At 47.4% G+C, this 16514-nt stretch overlaps 1 long non-coding RNA gene across 1 annotated transcript; it reads left to right on the forward strand.

Annotated features, from left to right (window-relative positions):
• The first annotated feature begins 7643 nt into the window (after positions 1 to 7643).
• Positions 7644 to 16495, forward strand: LOC116353379 (uncharacterized). Its single transcript, XR_004202795.1, has 2 exons — positions 7644 to 8707; positions 15332 to 16495. It is a non-coding gene; the product is annotated as an uncharacterized LOC116353379 (long non-coding RNA).
• The last annotated feature ends 19 nt before the right edge of the window (positions 16496 to 16514 follow it).

Here is a 16514-nt window from a genome sequence, read left to right on the forward strand (position 1 = left end):
GGTAATCTGTTTGTTGACTTGGCTTTCGAAGACCTTAGGAAGGCAGGGTAGGATAGATATAGGTCTGTAGCAGTTTGGGTCAAGAGTGTCCCCCCCTTTGATGAGGGGGATGACCGCAGCTGCTTTCCAATCTTGGGGAATCTCAGACGACACGAAAGAGAGGTTGAACAGGCTAGTAATAGGGGTGGCAACAATTTTGGCAGATCATTTTAGAAAGAAAGGGTCCAGATCGTCTAGCCCGGCTGATTTGTAGGGTTCCAGATTTTGCCGCTCTTTCAGAACATCAGCTGACTGGATTTGGGAGAAGGAGAAATGGGGAAGGCTTGGGCGAGATGCTGTGGGGGGTGCACTGCTGTTGTCCGGGGTAGGGGTAGCCAGGTGGAAAGCATGGCCAGCCGTAGAAAAATGCTTATTGAAATTCTCAATTATTGTGGATTTATCAGTGGTGATAGTTTTTGTGTAATCTGACCATGCAGTAATATCTAAGTAATATAACCTAACAATTTCACAACAACTACCTTATACACACAAGTGTAAAGGAAGGAATACGAATATGTACATAAAAATATATAAATGAGTGATGGACAAACGGCTTAGGCAAGATGCAGTAGATGTTATAGATTACAGTATATACATATGAGATGAGTAATGTTGGGTATGAAAACATTATATGAAGTGGCATTGTTTAAGTCGCAAGTGATACATTACATCAAGATGCAGTAGATGGTATAGAGTACAGTATATACATATGAGATGAGTAATGTAGGGTATGAGAACATTATATAAAGTGGCATTGTTTTTAATGGCTAGTGCTAAGTTCAACACTCTTTCTGTTCCTAGATGGGCCATTTCAGTTTGTATGTACTTGGAAATCAGTGTTCTATACTGGCTTGGTACCACACCTTGTGTCCTTTTTGCTGTTTTCCTTTGTAATAATCCATCTGGTGAGGGATGGAGCCTGTTCCACTCTTGCAGTAACTGTTTGACTTTGTATGACCCTTGTTGACATTCCGTTGGTTTAGGCTTAGTCCTTTGACTTTTCAGTTCCAAGATTCTCGATACAGCCGTATCCTTTAACTGAGCCTGCATGATATCGTGTGGAGACAGTCGGTCTGTAACTGTTCGCCCCCACCATGACAGCTCATCTTGCACTGATGGCCTTAGTGTGACCGTGGATATCCACGTTACACAGTCATTCTGTTGTATCTGAACATCATTGAGTGTTGCTTTTACTATTCCAAGTGAGTGTTTCTCTGTGCATTCCTCCATGTAATGTTCAGCATGCAAAGGAGAGTGTGACAGAAAGTCTGAGTCAGTGTTTATCTTTCCAGGACGATACTTCAGTGTGAGATTAAAGTCAGACAGCTCTGCCACCCAGCGATGACCAGTGGCATTCAGTCTTGCTGTAGTTAGTACATATGTCAAGGGGTTATTATCACTGTACACTGTCACAGAGGGAGCATAAAAATAGGACATCTCGGAATCGCTCAGTCACTGCCCATTTGGGGGCCAAGAATTCCAGTTTCCCTGAGTGAAGGTGATTGTTTCTCTCTGCTTGAGTCAGGGTGCGGGAGCCATATCCAATGACTCTCAGTTTGCCAATTTGTCATTGGTATAACACCCCTCACAATCCCTCTCCGGAGGCATGAACATGCAGGATAAAAGGGTCCTTGAAATCTGGGTAAGCATGCACAGGTGGATTAGTCAACACACTCACCAAGTGTTCTAATGCTCTCTGGTGAGCATCCTCCCATATAACTTTATGGTGGGGGAGAGCCTGTCCCGACTGCACAGCTACCTTGGTCCTTCGCTTCCCAGAAGCTGGGGTCTCCAACTTCACTGCTAGTAAGTCATAGAGACATTTAGCATGTTGTGAAAAGTTCTGTACAAAACCCCTATAGTACCCTAGAAACCCCAGTAGTTTCCTCGACTCTCTCCCATTTGTTGGTAGCCTGTTTACCAGTTCTTGCACTGCTACAATTTCTTTAACATCCATTCTGTAACCCTCAGCAGAAATTATTTTTCCTAAATAACAGACCTCATTCTTGAATAGGTCACACTTATCAGCCCTGATGTAATTGGTGCGTGTTGGTGGCAGGGAAGTCTGGCGCAGGAGAGTGAACTTGAACAGAGAGGTTTAATAAATGCACAAAAAAAATCGGCACCAAAATATACACAAATAATAATAAAGGGTACAAAACCCGTTGCACACCAGACACATGACTTGCACTAACATACAACAAACAATCACCGACAAAGACATGAGGGGAAAACAGAGGGTTAAATACACAACATGTAATTGATGGGATTGAAACCAGGTGTGATGTAAGACAAGACAAAACCAATGGAAAATTAAAAATGGATCAGCGATGGCTAGAATGTCGGTGACGTCGACCGCCAAACACCGCCCGAACAAGGAGAGGGACCAACATCAGCGGAAGTCGTGACAGTACCCCTCCCAGCTGCGCGTCGACACCGACCTCGGTGACAACCCGGAGGGCGAGGCGTAGGGCGATCCGGATGGAGACGTTGGAACTCTCGCAGCATAGAAGGATCCAACACGTCCTCCACCGGAACCCAGCATCTCTTCTCTGGACCATACCCCTCCCAGTCCACAAGGTACTGAAGGCCCCTCGCCAGATGTCTCCAATCCAGTATGGAATGAACAGAGTACGCTGGGGCCCCCTTGATGTCCAGAGAGGGTGGAGGAACTTCCCGCACCTCAGACTCCTGGAGCAGGCCAGCCACCCCCGGCCTGAGGAGAGACACATGGAACGAGGGGTTAATGCGGTAATCGGGGGGAAGCTGTAACCTATAACATAACTCGTTCACTCTCCTCAGGACTTTAAATGGCCCCACAAACCGCAGACCCAGCATCCGACAGGGCAGGCGGAGGAGCAGGTTTTGAGGCGAGAGCCAGACCCGGTCCCCCAGTGCGAACACCGGGGCCTCACTGCGGTGACGGTCTGCGCCAACTTTTTGGTGCAGCACGGCCTACTGAAGGTGGACATGGGCGGCGTCCTATGTTTCTTCCGCGCTTCGGAACCAGTCATCCACCTCAGGAGCCTCGGTCTGACTCTGATGCCAAGGAGCCAGAACCGGCTGATAGCCCAATACACACTGGAAGGGAGAGAGGTTAGTGGAGGAGAGGCGGAGCGAGTTCTGGGCAAAGGGAGGAGACGACAGGACTTAGAAAAAAGAACCACAACGACCAGGATCGTGGTGTTACCCTGTGAAGGTCGGTTGTGAAATCCACTGACAGGTGCGACCACGACCATTGTGGAACGGGTAAGGGTTGTAAATTACCTCTGGGTAGGTGCCTAGGAGCCTTTCACTGGGTGCACACCGAACAGGAGGAAACATAAACCCTCACATCCTTAGCCAAAGTGGGGCACCAGTACTTCCCACTAAGACCGGCCGATCCCAGGATGAACAAAGGAGGGTGACGTGTGGGCCCAATAGATCAGCCGGTTGCGGACAGCAGACAGAACGTACAGACGCCCAGCTGGACACTAGAGGGGAGCGGGCTCTGCATGTGACGCCCGCTCAATGTCCGCTTCCAGCTCCCACACTACCGGCGCCACCAAGCAAGAGGCGGGGAGTATGGGAGTGGGATCCATGGGCCGCTCCTCTATGTCATACAGCCGGGACAATGCGTCTGCCTTAACGTTCTGAGAGCCTGGTCTGTAGGACAGGGTAAACACAAAACGGGTAAAGAACATGGCCCACCTTGCCTGACGAGGATTCAATCTCCTAGCTGCCCGGATGTACTCCAGGTTGCGGTGGTCAGTCAAGAAGAGGAAAGGGTGTTTAGCCCCCTCAAGCCAATGCCTCCACGCCTTCAAAGCCTTAACCACAGCCAACAGCTCCCGGTCCCCCACATTGTTATTCCGCTCCGCCGGGCTGAGCTTCTTGGAGAAGAAAGCACAGGGGCGGAGCTTCGGTGGCGTGCCCGAGCGCTAAGAGAGCACGGCTCCGATCCCAGCCTCTTACGCTCACAGCCTCTCCACTATGAATACCAAAGAAGGATCCGGATGGGCCAGCACGGGAGCCGAGGTAAACAGAGCTCTCAGCTGCCCAAAAGCCCTGTCTGCCTCAACAGACCACTGCAGACGTACAGGACCCCTCTTCAGGAGTGAGGTAATGGGAGCAGCCACCTGGCCAAAACCCCGGATATATCTCCGGTAGTAATTGGCAAACCCTAAAAATCGCTGCACCTCCTTTACAGTGGTGGGAGTCAGCCAATTACGGACAGCTGCTATGCGGTGACTCTCCTTCTCCACCCCTGATGTGGAAATGCGATACCCTAGGAAGGAGACGGACTGTTGAAAGAACAGGCATTTCTCAGCCTTGACGTACAGGTCATGTTCCAACAGTCGTCCAAGTACCTTGCGCAGCAAGGACACATGCTCGGCGCATGTAGCGGAGTATATCAGAATGTTATCAATACACACCACCACACCCTGCCCGTGCAGGTCCCTGAAAATCTCGTCCACAAAGGATTGGAAGACTGATGGAGCATTCATCAACCCGTACGGCATGTTGAAGTACTCATAATGCTCTGAGGTGGTACTCAACGCCGTCTTCCGCTCATCTCCCTCTCGGATACGAACCAGATTGTATGCACTCCTGAGATCCCGTTTAGTGAAGAAGCGCGCCCCGTGCATTAACTCAATCGCCGTGGCGATAAGAGGTAGCGGGTAACTGTACCTCACTGTGATTTCATTGAGACCTCTATAATCAATGCACGGGTGCAGACCTCCATCCTTCTTCTTCACAATAAAGAAACTCGAGGAGGCGGGTGAAGTGGAGGGCCGAATGTACCCGACGCAGGGATTCGGAGACATATGTCTCCATACCCACCGTCTCCGCTTGCGACAGGGGATACATGTGACTCCTGGGAAGTGCAGTGTCTACCAGGAGATTTATCGCACAATCTCCCCGTCGATGGAGTGGTAATTGATTCACCTTCTTCTTACAGAAGGCTAGAGCCAAATCGGCATATTCTGGGGGAATGCGCACGGTGGACACCTGGTCTGGATTTTCCACCGTGGTAGCGCAAATGGAAACCTCTACACACCTCCCCGAGCACTCTCGCTACCACCCCGTGAGAGCCCTCTATTTCCAGGAAATGGTGGGGTTATGACGAGCCAACCAGGGAAGGCCTAGTACCACGGGAAACGCAGGAGAATGAGAAAGAGACTGATTTTCTCATCGTGAACCCACTGCGTCTCCATGGCCAGGGAGATGGTGGCCTCTCTGATTAGCCCGGACCCTAATGGTCGACTTTCCAGAGCGTGAACCGGAAAAGGTCTATCCATGGGAATAATGGGGATTCCTAAACTATGTGCTAACTCTCTGTCAATAAAATTCCCAGCTGCGCCTGAATCGACGAGCGCCTTATGCTGGGAATGCGGGGAGAACTCAGGGAAACAAACAAGTACAAACAGGTGAACAACAGAGGACTCTGGATGAGTGTGGTGCATACTCACCTGAGGTGTCGCCAGAGTGCCCTGCCTGCTGCCTCGACTCCCAGAGGGACCAACCCGGCACCGACCGGCAGTGTGCCCTCTGCGGCCACAGATGGTACACGTGAATGCCTCTCCCCCAGCCTCCCTACACGCAGCCCCTCCCAACTCCATGGGCACCGGAGCGGGAGCACTGGGAGATGGAACCGATAGAGCCCCCTCAGGATGTCCACAGATGACCAGCAGGTTATCCAACCGGATGGACATATCCGCCAGTTGGTCAAAGGTGGTGGTGGCATCCCTGCAAGCCAACTCCCGTCGGACGTCCTCACGAAAGCTGCATCGATAGTGGTCGATGAGGGCCCTGTCGTTCCATTCGTCTCTGGCGGCCAAGGTCCAGGAACTCCAGCGCGAAATCCTGTGCGCCCCTCATCCCCTGCCTCAGATGGAAAAGTAATTCACCCGCTGCTCTACTTTCGGGCAGATGGTCAAAGACAGCCCGGAAACGGCGGGTAAACTCCTCGAAGTGGTCCAATGCCGCGTCTTCCTCTCCCCACACGGTGTTTGCCCACTCCAGAGCTCTCCCTGAGAGGCAGGAGACGAGGGCGGAGACTCTCTCCCTTCCTGAGGGAGCTGGGTGAATAGTGGCCAGGTAAACTTCCAGTTGCAAAAGGAACCCCTGGCACTGTGCGGCCGTCCCATCATACTCCCTGGGAAGGGAGAGACAAATTCAACTGGAGCTGGATCCGGACAGGACCGGTAGAGATAACCCTGGTTGAGCTGGTCAAGGCGCTAGAGAGACAGGTCCACGGTCTGGAAAAAGCGATCCATCATTGCACCCAGATGATGTAGCATAGCCGCGTGTTCCTGGACGTGTTCCTCGACTCCTCTGACCGGGGTACCTGCTCCTGCTGACTCATGGTAGGTATCGGATACTGTTATGAGTGTGTATCGGAGGCAAAGTCAGGTGCAGGAGAGCAGAGTGTAGTGAACAGGCGCAATTTATTCTGGTTTAGAAAACAGCACAAACTAACAACAAATGTGCCTAAAAACACGGAACATAGACAAAAATAAATGCCCGTAAAAAAATCCACAATATCCAAATACACGTAACACGAAACTATCCTACACAAAGACATGATGGGGAACAGAGGAATAAATACATATGAATTGATTGGGGAATGAAAAACAGGTGTGCAGGGAACACGACAAAACAAATGGATACATGAAAAATGAAGTGGCGATGGCTAGAAAGCCAGTGACGTCGACCGCCCTAACAAGGAGAGGAGCCGACTTCGGCGGAAGTCGTGACAGTGTCCCTCTGCCCTCCAGTTTGACATGCTGCGCTCACTATCCACCACGCAACCCACAGTTAACCACCACGCAACCCACAGTTAACATGGAGGTCTTGTTCAAGGTCAGGAAGTTCACAGAGGACTTAGAGCAGGAGGGTTGAGAGGTCCTGATTGGCAGGGGCTTTACTACTTATTCAGTCTTTCCTATCAAGACCCAACTCCAGTCAAATAGTAGCTACAGTATTACAACAGTATTACAACACTATGATCCTGCATTGGCAAGAATGATGGAGCATTTTAACTTACACACAGTTGTGCAATGGAATTGTGGTATTTTTGCAAATCCCAACACCCCCTGAGACACCCACAAGTGCCTTGCTCAAGAGCACAGCGACATCATTTTGTGTTCTCCTACTTTGTCGGCTCTGGTATTCGAGCCAGCAAACTTTCGGTAACGGACCCAATAACAGGCCCAAACCTTGAGGCTACGTGCCGCCCCTTTTGAATGTAGGATGACTTCCATAGTGGGTCCTGAACCCAGGTCAGCAGCACTACATTGCTGTGTGTCTGTATAGTTGAGGGTATATTGGGTTAGTAAAACATCAATTCAGTTCTGGTCCCCGAGGGGATCTCGATGTTGTTACACGTAGCCATGATCACCAAGCTACCCTGACTTAATAAAACCTGAATTAAAAAAGAACAAGATGTGCTTGTCATTATTTTATTTGAACTTGTATTATAGTATGCCCACATTTCTGTCCACAACTTTTGAATCAGGTAGCAATTAAATGTAAGTGGCAGTCTCTACAGTTCTAGCCAATAGGGGGTACTCTGGTGAAGCCCATTGGAAATAAAGTGAATTGGGAAGAGTAAGAATGAAAGACTAAAAATACTGTAAACGGCTGTTACCTGTGCTGACACGATTAAAAGTGAAATAAACCGTTCTTTTCGCGTTGTCGTTTATATGATAAACTCATTGGAAGGGTAACAAATTTGGAGGCACCGCTGAGATGTATTTTCATGTGAGCACCGGCCCATATTCCTGGAACGGACAACGAGTGAGAGACATTGGGAGAGTAGCTAGCTAGCTAACGTTAGCAGGCTAACCACCTAACGGAGTGTAGTTATCTTGCCATTGCCTGCATTGTCGTTGTTGGTACGTGAATAGGACAATATGAGTCGAGAGTGGGAAACGTTGTTGGATGAAATCGAAGAGTTTATGGACTTTAACTGAGGACAATTTACAGCACTTGTGTGTAGTTGTGGAATAGGAGGTGTAGATGACTGAAGTAAAAGGAAAGATTGATAGAAGATTACTGTGAGAAGGAGTATTTAATGGAATCAGAGGATGAGGGAATGTCTTGGCTGCTTCAACTGAAAGACGAAATCAAAGGAATATCGGACTCTGAGGATACTGTGAAAAGTCTGCCAACAAGTCCCATCCAGTCGGCGCCAACGAGGCAAGTGGACAGCAATATGGAACGCCGTTTGAGTCTTTGGTGTCAAAAAGATACACGTCAAATAACACTATTTGAAGTGTCAAATAACACTCTTTGACACTTCAAATAAGCTTCTTTACCAATCAGGACCAGGTCTCCACGACACATCATAATTTAACACGTTCGTTAATTTTGTACGTAGTTATTACACATGGATTACACTCTCACTCGTATTTCATATGTCACAACGATTCACCGGTACGTATGCTTTGAGTCATAGATTTTGTCACTGTTGATCACATTTACCTAAAGGTCGTTTGGACTCCGCCCAAGTCTCATGTACTGAGGAAAGAGGTTCACTCAACTTCTGTTTTTCCGATGTAAAATTAGCTAGCTTGTTAACAATAGCAGCCCAATTTCTCAAAAACTGTAAATCTACCATCTCTGATTGCACCAGACTGCTGCTCACGGACAGAAGAGATGGACTTCAACGACCAATATCCAGGTAACGTTAACTTAATGTTAGCTAACGTTAGCTATCTAACGTAGGTGTTGAGAGTGAGTGGTGTAACGGCTGCAAAAAAAGTAACTTCATAATATAACACTGACGTTACCAAACCTCCAACGGCGTTAGCTAGCTAACGTTAGATCTGCCTGCCATTGATATTTAACTGTACTCAAGATAGCTAGCCAAAGTTAATTGTTCATAATCTAACGTTATTTTTGGAATCTATAAACCGTTAACTAGTTACTGCTGTACAGTAACGTTAGCTAGTTAGCGATGTTGAAAGAAGATACTTTTTTTTAGCTAGTTTGTAGCTAAAGTACGTTAGTTAAAACTGCATCGCCTGTCAATGAACGGTTGTCTTCATGGGTCGGAGGCTCAGAGTTGGCACAGCTCGTGCCCAATCAAGACTGAAATATGGCACAGTTAGTCAAGAGTCAATGCCTGCAGGCAATTGTTACAGGATTAACACATGATAACGTCAGGGCAGAGATGAGAGTACATCTCCAGAATATTAACACCAGTGATGAACTGTTACTTGAGAAAATGCTAATTGCCCGGGGCAATGAAAGCGAACGCATGCAAAAGGCCAGGATTTCCCGTAAATTCACACCCACACGAGTGAACGCAGTACAGAGTGAGATTAACGGGGATAGCAGAGAGGGATGTGCACAGGGCAGAGCCCTCACAGACCACAGTCCGAAAACAAAATAAGTATAATCCTCTCCTGAGTGAAATTGATGCGAGCCATGAAGCAACCAAAGAACTGACCTGTCAGGTTGCCTCATTAGTACAGTCAGTGCAGGGCCAGGGTGACCGTTCAGTTAGGAATCACTCCAACAGAAAACCAAGTCCAAACAACAGGGAGAAAAGAAAATGCAAAAGTTGTTATGAGACTGGTCAACAGACTGCCATCATTGCTACAAATGTGGCAGTGATAGCCACTGGGCAGTAGGATGTAGGATCAGGGGCAACGCACATCCATCGGGAAACGCCTGGGGGTCATAACCATGGAACCGGGAGTGACCTCAGATACATCTAGTTCCATCCAGTGTTGCAGTGGCTGCAGTGCAAAGGTAGAGAGAATGTCAGAGTTGAAGTTGTGTTCATTGTGTCATAAAGCTGCCTATTGTTCCAAAGTGTGCCAACAGGATCATTGGAAACACCACCAACCTACATGTAAGATTGCCCGCAAGACTGACCACAACTCCCCTTGTCCCATGACACAGAGAGAGTGGGGGCCAACTACCCCAGGACATTGTCATATATCATAGCTCATTCGTGAAAAAGTGTCGAGTGTGGTGTTATATGGAGGGTGTAAAGACACAGGGGCTCAGGTATCCATCATTACTGAGGAATGGAGAAAACTTTATTTATTTGAACCGAACGTGAGAGTGATCTGGGGCCTGGACCTACAAAGTCAGGTCGTGAAAACATCAAAACGGCCATCTTTGAAAAGTTGACATTACAGTAGAGAATACTACCAACATGACATCACCTTACCAAGACAAACAGTGATAGGGACTTTACAGAGATTAGTAGCGTGTCACCTGGTTCCTGTGCCCAGTGGAGAAAAGGTTACTGTAGCACAGGTTCAGGACAGATCCCCACCGGAACCTGGCCCTGACAACGGTCAAATAGAGTGGTGGGACCCACCTGTAGAGGTTCAGCACTTGAGCCAAGACCAACAAGAATTAGTCAAACAGATGCTCAGAGAGGAATCAGCTGTTTTCGCCAAAGATGACAATGACATAGGGTGTATTGAAAATCTCAGAATGGAGATGTGCCACGCCCCTTGTATGCTGAGGTGAAAAGCCACCTTCAGGGGCTGCTGAACCAAAACTTCATCAGGAAGTCAACTTCCTCATACGTATCACCTTTGGTCTGCGTACAGAGAAAATATGGGATTTTAAGACTTTGTGTTGATTACAGAGGATTGGACAAGACGACTGTTCCGGACAGGCATCCCATACCCTGTATACAGGAAATAGTTGATGGTTTGGGAGAAAAACTGTAAACCATGAGTTTAGATCAAGGAAAGGCATACCACCAAGGCTTCGTGGGAGAGGAGTCCAGAAAATACACTGCCTTCAGCACCCCTTGGGCCTTATATGAAAGGAAAATAATTCCCTTTGGCTTATCAAACAGTCCCTCTGCCTTCCAACGAAGCATGGAGGAAAGTTTAGAGGGGATAAGAGGTAGAATCTGTATAGCATATTTGGATGACGTTCTTATTTTTAGTCAGTCATTTAAACAACATGGGGAAGATGTCCGTCAGGTACTAAGGCAGCAAAATAAATGGGGCATTAAACTCAAATCAAATCAAATGTATTTGTCACATACACATGGTTAGCAGATGTAAATGCGAGTGTAGCGAAATGCTTGTGCTTCTAGTTCCGACAATGCAGTAATAACAAACGAGTAATCTAACCTAACAATTCCAAAAAGGGATAAAGAATATGTACATAAAGATATGAATGAGTGATGGTACAGAACGGCATAGGCAAGATGCAGTAGATGGTATCGAGTACAGTATATACATATGAGATGAGTAATGTAGGGTATGTAAACAAAGTGGCATAGTTTAAAGTGGCTAGTGATACATGTATTACATAAAGATGCAGTAGATGATATAGAGTACAGTATATACATATACATATGAGATGAATAATGTAGGGTATGTAAACATTATATTAAGTAGCATTGTTTAAAGTGACTAGTGATATATTTTACATCAATTCCCATCAATTCCCATTATTAAAGTGGCTGGAGTTGAGTCAGTGTGTTGGCAGCAGCCACTCAATGTTAGTGGTGGCTGTTTAACAGTCTGATGGCCTTGAGATAGAAGCTGTTTTTCAGTCTCTCTGTCCCTGCTTTGATGCACCTGTACTGACCTCGCCTTCTGGATGATAGTGGGGTGAACAGACAGTGGCTCGGGTGGTTGTTGTCCTTGATGATCTTTATGGCCTTCCTGTGACATCGGGTGGTATAGGTGTCCTGGAGGGCAGGTAGTTTGCCCCCGGTGATGCGTTGTGCAGACCTCACTACCCTGATACAGCCCGACAGGATGCTCTCGATTGTGCATCTGTAGAAGTTTGTGAGTGATTTTGGTGACAAGCCGAATTTCTTCAGCCTCCTGAGGCGCTGCTGCGCCTTCTTCACCATGCTGTCTGTGTGGGTGGACCAATTCAGTTTGTCTGTGATGTGTACGCCGAGGAACTTAAAACTTACTACCCTCTCCACTACTGTCCCTTCGATGTGGATAGGGGAGTGCTCCCTCTGCTGTTCCTGAAGTCCACAATCATCTCCTTTGTTTTGTTGACGTTGAGTGTGAGGTTACTTTCCTGACACCACACTCCGAGGACCCTCACCTCCTCCCTGTAGGCCGTCTCGTCGTTGTTGGTAATCAAGCCTACCACTGTAGTGTCGTCCGCAAACTTGATGATTGAGTTGGAGGCGTGCATGGCCACGCAGTCATGGGTGAACAGGGAGTAGAGAGCAGGAGAGGGCTCAGAACGCACCCTTGTGGGGCCCCAGTTTTGAGGATCAGCGGGGTGGAGATGTTGTTACCTACCCTCACCACCTGGGGGCGGGCCGTCAGGAAGTCCAGTACCCAGTTGCACAGGGCGGGGTCGAGACCCAGGGTCTCGAGCTTGATGAAAAGATTGGAGGGTACTATGGTGTTATATGCTGAGCTGTAGTCGATGAACAGCATTCTCACATAGGTATTCCTCTTATCCAGATGGGTTAGGGCAGTGTGCAGTGTGGTTGAGATGACATCGTCTGTGGACCTATTTGGGCGGTAAGCAAATTGGAGTGGGTCTAGGGTGTCAGGTAGGGTGGAGGTGATATGGTCCTTGACTAGTCTCTCAAAGCACTTCATGATGACAGAAGTGAGTGCTACGGGGCGGTAGTCGTTTAGCTCAGTTGCCTTAGCTTTCTTGGGAACAGGGACAATGGTGGCCCTCTTGAAGCATGTGGGAACAGCAGACTGGGATAAGGATTGATTGAATATGTCCGTAAACACACCAGCCAGATGGTCTGCACATGTTCTGAGGGCGCGGCTGGGGATGCCGTCTGGGCCTGCAGCCTTGCGAGGGTTAACACGTTTAAATGTTTTACTCACGTCGGCTGCAGTGAAGGAGAGTCCGCATGTTTTGGTTGCGTGCTGTGTCAGTGGCACTGTATTGTCCTCAAAGCGGGCAAAAAAGTTATTTAGTCTGCCTGAGTGCAAGACACTATAGGGTACTATAGGGGTTATGTACAGAACTTTTCACAACATGCTAAATGTCTCTATGACTTACTAGCAGTGAAGTCGGAGACCCCGGCATCCGGGAAGCAAAGGACCAAGGTAGCTATGCAGTCGGGACAGGCTCTGCCCCACCAGAAAGTTATATGGGAGGATGCTCACCAGAGAGCATTAGAACACTTGGTGAGTGTGTTGACTAATCCACCTGTGCATGCTTACCCAGATTTCAAGAACCCTTTTATCCTGCATGTTCATGCCTGCAAAGAGGGATTGGGAGGGGTGTTATACCAACGACAAAGTGGCAAACTGAGAGTCATTGGATATGGCTCCCGCATCCTGACTCAATCAGAGAGAAACTATCACCTTCACTCAGGGAAACGGAATTCTTGGCCCTCAAATGGGCAGTGACTGAGCGATTCCGAGATGACCTATTTTATGCTCCCTCTGTGACAGTGTACAGTGATAATAACCCCTTGACATATGTACTAACTACAGCAAGACTGAATGCCACTGGTCATCGCTGGGTGGCAGAGCTGTCTGACTTTAATCTCACACTGAAGTATCGTCCTGGAAAGGTAAACACTGACGCAGACTTTCTGTCACACTCTCCTTTGCATGCTGAACATTACATGGAAGAATGCACAGAGAAACACTCACTTCGGAATGTCAACAAGAGTCATACAAAGTCAAACAGTTACTGCAAGAGTGGAACAGGCTCCATCCCTCACCAGATGGATTATTACAAAGGAAAACAGCAAAAAGAGGCCTCCCGGGTGGCGCAGTGGTTAAGGGCGCTGTACTGCAGCGCCAGCTGCGCCATCAGAGACTCTCTCTGTCGTAACCGGCCGCGACCGAGAGGTCCGTGGGGTGACGCACAATTGGCCTAGTGTCGTCCGGGTTAGGGAGGGCTTGGCCGGTAGGGATGTCCTTGTCTCATCGCGCACCAGCGACTCCTGTGGCGGGCCGGGCGCAGTGCGCGCTAACCAAGGTTGCCAGGTGCACAGTGTTTCCTCCGACAAATTGGTGCGGCTGGCTTCCGGGTTGGATGCGCGTTGGTTGGGTTGTGTATCGGAAGACGCATGACTTTCAACCTTCGTCTCTCCCGAACCCATACGGGAGTTGTAGCGATGAGACAAGATAGTAGCTACTAAAAAACAATTGGATACCACGAAATTGGGGAGAAAAAGGCGTAAAGAAAACAGCAAAAAGGACACAAGGTGTGGTACCAAGTCAGTATAGAACACTGATTTCCAAGTACTTACACACTGAAATGGCCATCTAGGAACAGAAAGAGTGTTGAACTTAGTACTAGCCATTTAAAACAATGCCACTTTATATAATGTTCTCATACCCTACATTACTCATCTCATATGTATATACTGTACTCTATACCATCTACTGCATCTTGCCATCTTGATGTAATGTATCACTTGCCACTTTAAACAATGCCACTTCATATAATGTTTTCATACCCTACATTACTCATCTCATATGTATATACTGTAATCTATACCATCTACTGCATCTTGCCTAAGCCGTTCGGCCATCACTCATTTATATATTTTTTTGTACATATTCGTATTCATTCCTTTACACTTGTGTGTATAAGGTAGTTGTTGTGAAATTGTTAGGTTAAATTACTTGTTAGATATTACTGCGTGGTCGGAACTAGAAGCACAAGCATTTCGCTACACTTGCATTAACATCTGCTAAACATGTGTATGTGACAAATACATTTGATTTGATTTGACGAGGATGCTTTTATTGGCCGCACATGCAACATGACATTGAACACTTTATCACCAAAGTGTGTAAGTGTATCAAACAAAAGAAACCCAGTGTATTAACTAGGGCCTCAATGCAACATGTACGAGCTACAGCTCCTTTCCAGATGATTTCAATTGACTATGTGCATTTGGAGAAAAGCAGAGGGGGCTACGAGTACATTTGAGTTATTTTAGATAACTTTACAAAATTTGCACAAGCCTACCCCACCAGAAATAAGTCAGGGAAAACTGCAGCAAAAAATGCTTTTCGATGATTTTTTCCCAAAGTTTTGCTTTGTTTCAGAAATCCATCATGATCAGGGAAGAGAGTTTGAAAATCAGTTATTCATAGCCTTGCAGAACTGTATGGGAATAGCCAATTCCAGTACCTCTCCATATCATCCACAGGGGAATCTGAGATTTAACCGTACACTGTTGTCAATGTTGCACACACTAGATGAAGAGAAAATGGCCAACTGGGGAAATGATCTGAACAAGGTCATTCATGCATATAATTGTACCACCAGTGATGCTACTGTGTTCTCACCGTATTTCCTGCTATTTGGAAGGGCTCCACTGCTACCTGTTGACCTTGTCTTTGGGTTACAGATAAAGGAACAGGAGAAATCATACCAGGATTATGCTAAGGAGTGGCAGCCACAGATGGCTGAAGCCTTTGACATCGCCAGTAGAAACATGGAGAAATCAACAGCAAAGGGAAAAGCCTACTACGATCGGAAGAAAATGAGTTGGGTTCTGGTCTCAGGGGATCGTGTACCGGTGAGGAACATGTCAGAACGTGGGGGGCCGGGAAAGCTAAGATCACACTGGGAGGACCAAATACATGTGGTGGTAACCAGGAAATGTGATGACAGCCCTGTCTATGAGTTCAAACCCAAGAGGGGTACAGGCAGGGCCCGGGTTCTGCATCGCATTATGCTCATGTCATGTAATTCCCTACCATTTGAGGAACCTGTTGAAACACCCAGTAGAGGTCTGTGGAGAAGGGAACCACCCCAGCAAAATCAGCAAAATGGGGAGAGCGCTGAGTCAGAGCTCAGATGAGGATTCTTATCCAGTATTCATCAATAGGCCACGTAGGGATGAAGAGAGCAGACAGAGTAGCACACAACTAGTATCAGATAATAGTGAGGAACGGGGTCAGACTGATAGAAACTTCACTGTGAAGGAGTGCCAGCCAGTCCTCAGAGAGAGCCTGGAGAGGACCGGGGTAAATATGGAAACAGCTAAGGGCTCAGAGACTCAGTCATCTCATGATGAAGTGGACACTGATTCATTGGGGTCACCCATGACCTTGCCCCGCCGTTCGGCCCGGCAGAGGAGGCCCAGAGACATTCTAACCTATAACACTTTAGGGCTGCCAAGCTATTATCAGGATACCAACTAGAGATGTTCTGATGTGTATATATTTTCTCGTTTACCTTTACTAATCACAGTGTGATAATGTTTAGTGGGGGTTTCGTCTTTGCACATAAAGGCAGACTGGACATGTCTAGATAGTTATGTGGCTGTTAGGCCAGTTTTCTCCGTTGTTCTCATGACCAGTACTTACATCTTCTGTTTGTTTTGAAGCCAGTGAAATGTTTGGGGGTGTTGTAAGGGGCTTAGTACATATGTATTTCAGCCACTAGGGGGTACTCTGGTGAAGAAATATAGTTTAAGTGAATTGGGAAGAGTAAGAATGAAAAACTAAAGAAAGACTGTAAATGGCTGTTACCTTTGCTGACATGATTAAAAGTGCAGTAAACCGTACTTTTCGCGGTGTAGTTTA

This window comes from Oncorhynchus kisutch, linkage group LG14 (genome assembly GCF_002021735.2).
Source record: "Oncorhynchus kisutch isolate 150728-3 linkage group LG14, Okis_V2, whole genome shotgun sequence".
Taxonomy (NCBI): domain Eukaryota; kingdom Metazoa; phylum Chordata; class Actinopteri; order Salmoniformes; family Salmonidae; genus Oncorhynchus; species Oncorhynchus kisutch.